General features: G+C 38.4%; 1 pseudogene; it reads left to right on the top strand.

The window, feature by feature from the left end:
- Positions 1-5,018: 5,018 nt before the first annotated feature.
- Positions 5,019-5,953, top strand: LOC147621630 (18S ribosomal RNA; annotated as a pseudogene; the record flags this gene model as incomplete).
- Positions 5,954-6,554: the final 601 nt, after the last annotated feature.

Below are 6,554 nucleotides of genomic sequence, written 5' to 3'. Positions count from 1 at the left end.
ACCTTTGGCAACCAGTTGTGCTTTAAACTTGTCAAAGGATCCTTCTGGCTTGGTTTTTGTCTTGTAAACCCATTAACATTTGATAGGTATACGATTAGGAGGTAGATCAGTAAGAACCCACGTACCTTTTGAAATTAAAGAATCATATCCTGCATCCATTGCTTCTTTCCATTGATCCTTATGTAGGGATGAGATTGCTTCTTCATAAGTGATTGGATCACTACAAGCATTCAATGTATGATCAAAAGAATCCTCATCATATATCATATAAGAGCCACGTTCATTTTTGTCAACAGGGAGCTCTATCAATATTGTCATCATTATCCTTTGGTGCCACCACTTGGGTATGCTCATCATTGGTTGTAAATTTTTGTGCAGAAGTAGCATCAACATGTGTTTCATGGTTTGTCTCATTATTATATATAAAAGGAAAAGCACTAAGTAATGAAGATGTATCATTGGCATCTTTACTAGACCATGATCCTCCCATAGTTTGTTCATCAAAAGTAGCATCACGATTAATGATTACCTTCTATGAATGAGGATCATAAAATTTGTATCGCTTTAGAGGATTCTGAATAGCCAATGAATATGCCTTCAATCCAGGAGAGTCAAGCTTTTGCCTTGTTTTTTTGGGACATGACTATAGGCAATACATCCAAACATTCAAAAATGTGACACAAAAAGAATTTCTAGTGATGGGTATTTTACCTGTGGGTGTAGTTGTTTGAATATGATTTTGTAAATAAACTACTGCAAGAATCTCTTTAGCCCAAAAGCTTTTAGATAATCTAGAGTGAATAAGCATGCAATGTATGGCATTAAGAATGGCTCGATTCTTGCATTCGGTAACTCCATTTTGTTGAGGAGAATATGGAACATGATGAATGCCTTGATCTTTACAATGGTCATAAAACAAGTTTGAAATGTATTCTCCACCATTATCACTTCGCAATTTCTTTTGATATGTTGACTAGTATGGAGCTCAATATAAATCCTCTGATTGATGCTGTAGAAGATAAACAATAGCATATCTTGAGAAGTCATCAATGAATGTGATAAAATACCTGTACTGAGACTTAGAAGGAGGAAATGGACCATATATATCAGTGTGAACAAGATGCAGTAGATCACATAAGTGAATGGTTGTGGAAACAGGGAAGGGGTTTCGATGATGTTTTCCAAGAGCACAATGTTCACAGATTTCCATTTGAGGATGAGTCTTAAGATTCATACCTCATTCCAAATCATGATGTTGAATTTATAGAAGTTTAGAGATATTGGAATGAGCAAAATGATGATGCCAGATTTTACAATCAAGGTCTCCTAGAGATTTGCAACATTCTCATTTAAGGATAACTCAAATAAATTACTGTGTCAAGAAGCAATTGCTATAGTATGACCATTCTTCTCAATTCAACATTTAGTATGATAAAATCCAACAAAAAGACCAAGATCAACAAGCCTTGCAAAACAGAAAGAAGGTTACGTTGAAGATCGGGAACATGAATAACACCTCTCAGTATTCTAGTTGAAGAACAAGTGCCAAGATAAAGATCTCCAACTCCCATGACTTCGCACATGGTGTCATCAACAAGATAGACCATTTTCTTGATAGGTAGTAGATGGTAGTTATGTAGCCACTCTAATTAGTATGTCCTGTAAGACATTCCCAAATTGCTTGGGAAGTGGGAAGAGTAGAAATATCCAACATCAAAGAATCAGGTAGAGCAAACAAAATATAACAACGAGCTGCTTTATTGCACCGAACCCAATCATAATGATCCAACTTCCATTGATCGAATATAGGGCCTTCTATAATAGGAGCATGATCATCACCTTTTGCATTAGTAGGTTGAGACAGAGCCTTTTTTGTGCCAAGGACAATCCCTACAAGATCATCGCCTTCAAGTATCAGAAGCATCTTCACTTTCTAGCCAAAAAATCCTTGTCCTCGAAATGATGGAATCGATCTTTGATGAATAGGAAAACCATTGACAATAATCAAATTCGCCACCATGAGGTTCTATGAGAAGACAAATAATATAATGTCACAGAATAAAATAATAGAATTCGTATGAGTAGATGGATTGACAAAACCTCATCTGATGATAGATCAAATGATATTGTAGAAGAGAGTAGATGCATCAAGCAAGAATAGAACAAGAAGTCAATCACAACGTATTTCTTAAAAATAGAGTACGATGTATGATAACGATGTCTAAAAATAGATTTATGAGCCAAAAAAGGTTGAGACATGAAAAAGCAAGATAAATTTGCCAAAGCTTGCTTACAAACGTGAATCAAGTCACCAAATTTAGCAATCAACATGCACAAAGCATATCCGAGTTGGTATTATTAATGAACGAAAAAGTTATCAACGACATGAAAATTAATGAACGAAAAAGTCTTGATATCCTCTTTGTTGCAAATTTTCTTGGTCCCCTCAATGTTTGGCATCACCGTCCCTTTAAGCACTCGTCCTCACAAAAGCAGCAAAGCGAATGCTTAGATATTTGAAAGGTATAATAAACTTTGGTCTTCTCTATCATCAAAAAGAGATGACTTCATCCTCTACTTCCTTAGACCTCTTGGGTTATATAGATGCTGATTGGGCAACTTCTCATTCATCTATGCATTCTACAAGTGTTTCAACAATAGAATTTGAATATGTAGTTGCATCTTTAGCGGCCAGAGAACTTATTTGGGTTAGACAAATTCTTGGAGACATTGGTTTCCTCCACCTTCAAGTACAGCTTTAAGGTGTGACAATCAAAGTGCAATCAGTCTTGCTAATGATTATGTTCAACACAGTAAATCCAAACACATTGCAACCCATTACCATCATGTGAGACATGAAGTGAAGAAAGGTACAATTATGATCGAGCATTGTCCCAGTCATCAACATCAGCACATGATTGTTGATATTTTCACTAAATGCTTGAATGAGGCATGCTTCAACCTTTTGCATTCAAATCTTGGGATAGTATCAGCTTCTCTCCTTCAAAAATGATACTACTCCACATTTTCTACTCTTGTACAAAAGCCATTTAGTTTGTAGCAACCATATGCATAATGTATTCACAATTTGATGTACACATCATCATCACATCCTTTCACATTCTATATAGGGGCTCGAGTTTTTCCCTTGAGCTCCCCAAGGGTTTTTCATCTACAGCTAGAGACCTTTGTTTGAGTGGAGGTGTTGGAGCTCTATATATAGCTCCACCTAACTCAAATGGGTCTCACCTATATGTATGTAAACTTGTGATGAATACATTCACTCTTTGGGAGCGTACATCATGTAAACTTGTGATGAATACATTCACCTAACTCAAATGGGTCTCACCTATATGTATGTATGTAAACTTGTGATGAATACATTCACTCTTTGGGAGCGTACATCATGTCTCTCTATCTCTCTCTATTTCTATTTCTCTCTCCTTCTTCTCAACACTTTGTCCCCCTTACAAAAGAAATCCATGTAGTAGGGCTATCAAAGCTTTTACAAAGCATAATGCATCAAAAAGCTGCTTTACAAACATATGGTTTGGAGCATATTTGATTTTTTATTATGGGAAGGTTGATATCTCTAGGGTAGTACCCTTTAGGTTTCCATGGAATTAAGAGTGTATCAACAAATAGGCCAATAGGAAAACTACATGTATACAAAAATGTTGGTTTGTTTAGGGCCTCAAAAGTAATGGTAGAAGGTGAAATTATGAAAGTGACCCTACCCTTGTTCAAATTTGTAAGGAATAAATGTTATATAATACTTCTACTGAAATTATTTTTGGGCAAAAATTCAAAATATTACACCTTATTCATTTCATTTCCCTCCACTCCTCCATTTCTTTCCCTATTTGTAGGGTATTTTTTTGCTCCATCTATGAACGTAAAAAAATAACTAGCCCCCCCTAGAGAGTTCCATAGCATAGGACCACAGATGTTGCTATGTGAACAAGATCAAGAGGTGCTAACTACTTTCTATCGATATACAAATGAATGCTCCTAGCCCTGTGCTGAGACAGATGCCTAAAAATAGTTTTGAACTCATTAAGATGGTTGGACATAGACATCCCTTCCTTCATCTTCAAATCAACCAACTGTTTTAGAAAATAAACCTGAGAAGCTGCACTCTGCTTCTCATATAAAATAGAGAAACCGTCATATGAAAGAATAGGCCAATAACCAAAATGTTTATTAGGAGTCTTCATTCCCTTTGGCTAATATGACCTAGATGGCAATGCCACAACTCAGTAGACGGTAGCTCTGCTATCGCAATGACATTCTATCTTACACTAGAAATATACATGGAGTACAAAGATCCATGTTTCGAGCCTTTCAAGATAACCAAAATTCCCTTCTTTATGATCCATGACTAGTGCTGTCTGATAGCCCAAGTTGTCTAGCTGGCCAACAAAGATAAGACTCCTTTGCAAACTTTGGCACATGTCTAACATTCTGAAGCACAAATTCAGTCCCATTCAGAAATGCCAATGTTACCAATCCCAGCGATGTCAAGAGTATATACATCACCAAGCTTGACTATGCCCTTGCATCCATCACTATATGTAGAGAACCATTCTCTATGAGGCATAACATGAAAGCTCACACCAAAATCTAGTATCCAATTCTATGCATAACTGGCATCATGAGTCAGAAGTGCTTCTAGATCAACATCAGGAGTGAAGATCAACACATCAAATGCATGATGTATGTCCTATAGATTGTCACCCTAAAATGTAGCATGTGACTCGACAACATTAATCTCTTTGACTTTGGCTTTTCCTTTTAAGTCTGCTACTGTAGCCACATCAGACTTTGTGCCCGCAACCGATGCTCGACTGTCTTGCATATGCGCAAAGTCGTGCCGTTGCCCGTAAACCGGTGTGTCCCTCCTCCCCGGTCCCTTTTCGTTCGGGTGCCTAAGAAGGAGCGCTTTGCCCCGTGGCCATGCGTGGAGTGTGCGGAGTCAGAGCACACGGCCTTCGTGCCCTTGTGTTACCGAGGATAGCTACCTAGTTGATCCTCCTAGTAGTCATATGCTTGTCTCAAATATTAAGCCATGCATGTGTAAGTATAAACTCTCTTGTACTGTGAAACTGCGAATGGCTCATTAAATCAATTATAGATGGTACCTTGCTACTCGGATAACCGTAGTAGTTCTAGAGCTAATACGTGCACCAACTCCCGACTTCTAGAAAGGGATGCATTTATTAGATAAAAGGCCGATGCGGGCTTGCCCGGTAATGTGGTGAATCATGATAACTTCCCGAATCGCACGGCCTCGGTGCTAGCGATGCTTCATTCAAATTTCTGCCCTATCAACTTTCGATGGTAGGATAGAGGCCTACCATGGTGGTGATGGGTGACGAAGAATTAGGGTTCGATTCCGGAGAGGGAGCCTGAGAAATGGCTACCACATCCAAGGAAGGCAGGCAGCAGCAGGTGCACAAATTACCCAATCCTGACATGGGGAGGTAGTGACAATAAATAACAATACTGGGCCTTTTTAAGTCTGGTAATTGGAATCAGTACAATTTAAATCCCTTAACGAGGATCCATTGGAGGGCAAGTTTGGTGCCAGCAGCCACAGTAATTCCAGCTCCAATAGCGTATATTAATGTTGTTGCAGTTAAAAAGCTCGTACTTGGATCTCGGGGTGGGGCGAGAGGTCCGCCCCTTCGGGTGTGCACTGGTCACTCTGCCCTTTCTGTCGCAGACGCGCTCCTGGCCTTTGCTAGCTGGGACGCAGATTCGGCGATGTTACTTTGAAAAAATTAGAGTGCTCAAAGCAAGCCTATGCTCTGAATACATTAGCATGGAATAACGTGATAGGACTCTCGTCCTATTGTGTTGGTCTTCAGGACAATCGGAGTATGAAAGCAAAACTTCAATCTATCGAGGAGAATAATTCATGGCAGTTGTTTCCACGACCTCTTGATCAGAAGGTGATTGGTCTCTTAAGTGACTTTCCAAGGTCAAGTTTCATTTAGATGGTTTTCATGACAAACATAAAGCTCATCTCGTTTGCAAAAGGATATGCTCAAAAGGAAGGCAAGGATTTTCATGAAAATTTTGCTCCTATAGCTTGACATTCTACTATTTGAGTGGTTCTTGCTATAGTAGCTCAATATGCCTGGCTTGTTTTTCAAATGGATGTTAAGTCAGATTTTCTCAATGGAGATTTAGAAGAGCAAGTTTATGTGGAGTACTAGTCAGAAGGATTTGTCATCGAAGGTTTTGAACACTTTGTATATCTTCTTAAGAGGGCTCTCTATGATAGGCACCTTGAGCTTGGTATCAGAAGATTGATGGATGTCTTCATTCATTAAAGTTTACACAACCTTTTGTAGATTCAAATCTTTATGTTCTCCTAGTAGAGGATGATGTTATATGCATTTTGATACTTTATATGGATGATCTCATCATTACAGGCTCTTCATCAAATCTTATCACATGGGCCAAATTTCAACTTATGACAAATTTTACCATGATAGATCTTGGACTATCGCACTATTTTCTAAGTATGGAAGTTTAGCAATTTCCTT

Source organism: Cibotium barometz, chromosome 30 (genome assembly GCF_041138505.1).
Source record: "Cibotium barometz isolate CiBa-2024 chromosome 30, ASM4113850v1, whole genome shotgun sequence".
NCBI lineage: Eukaryota > Viridiplantae > Streptophyta > Polypodiopsida > Cyatheales > Cibotiaceae > Cibotium > Cibotium barometz.
Note: the sequence above shows the minus strand (reverse complement) of the source record. Positions and strands in the feature narration are given on the sequence as shown.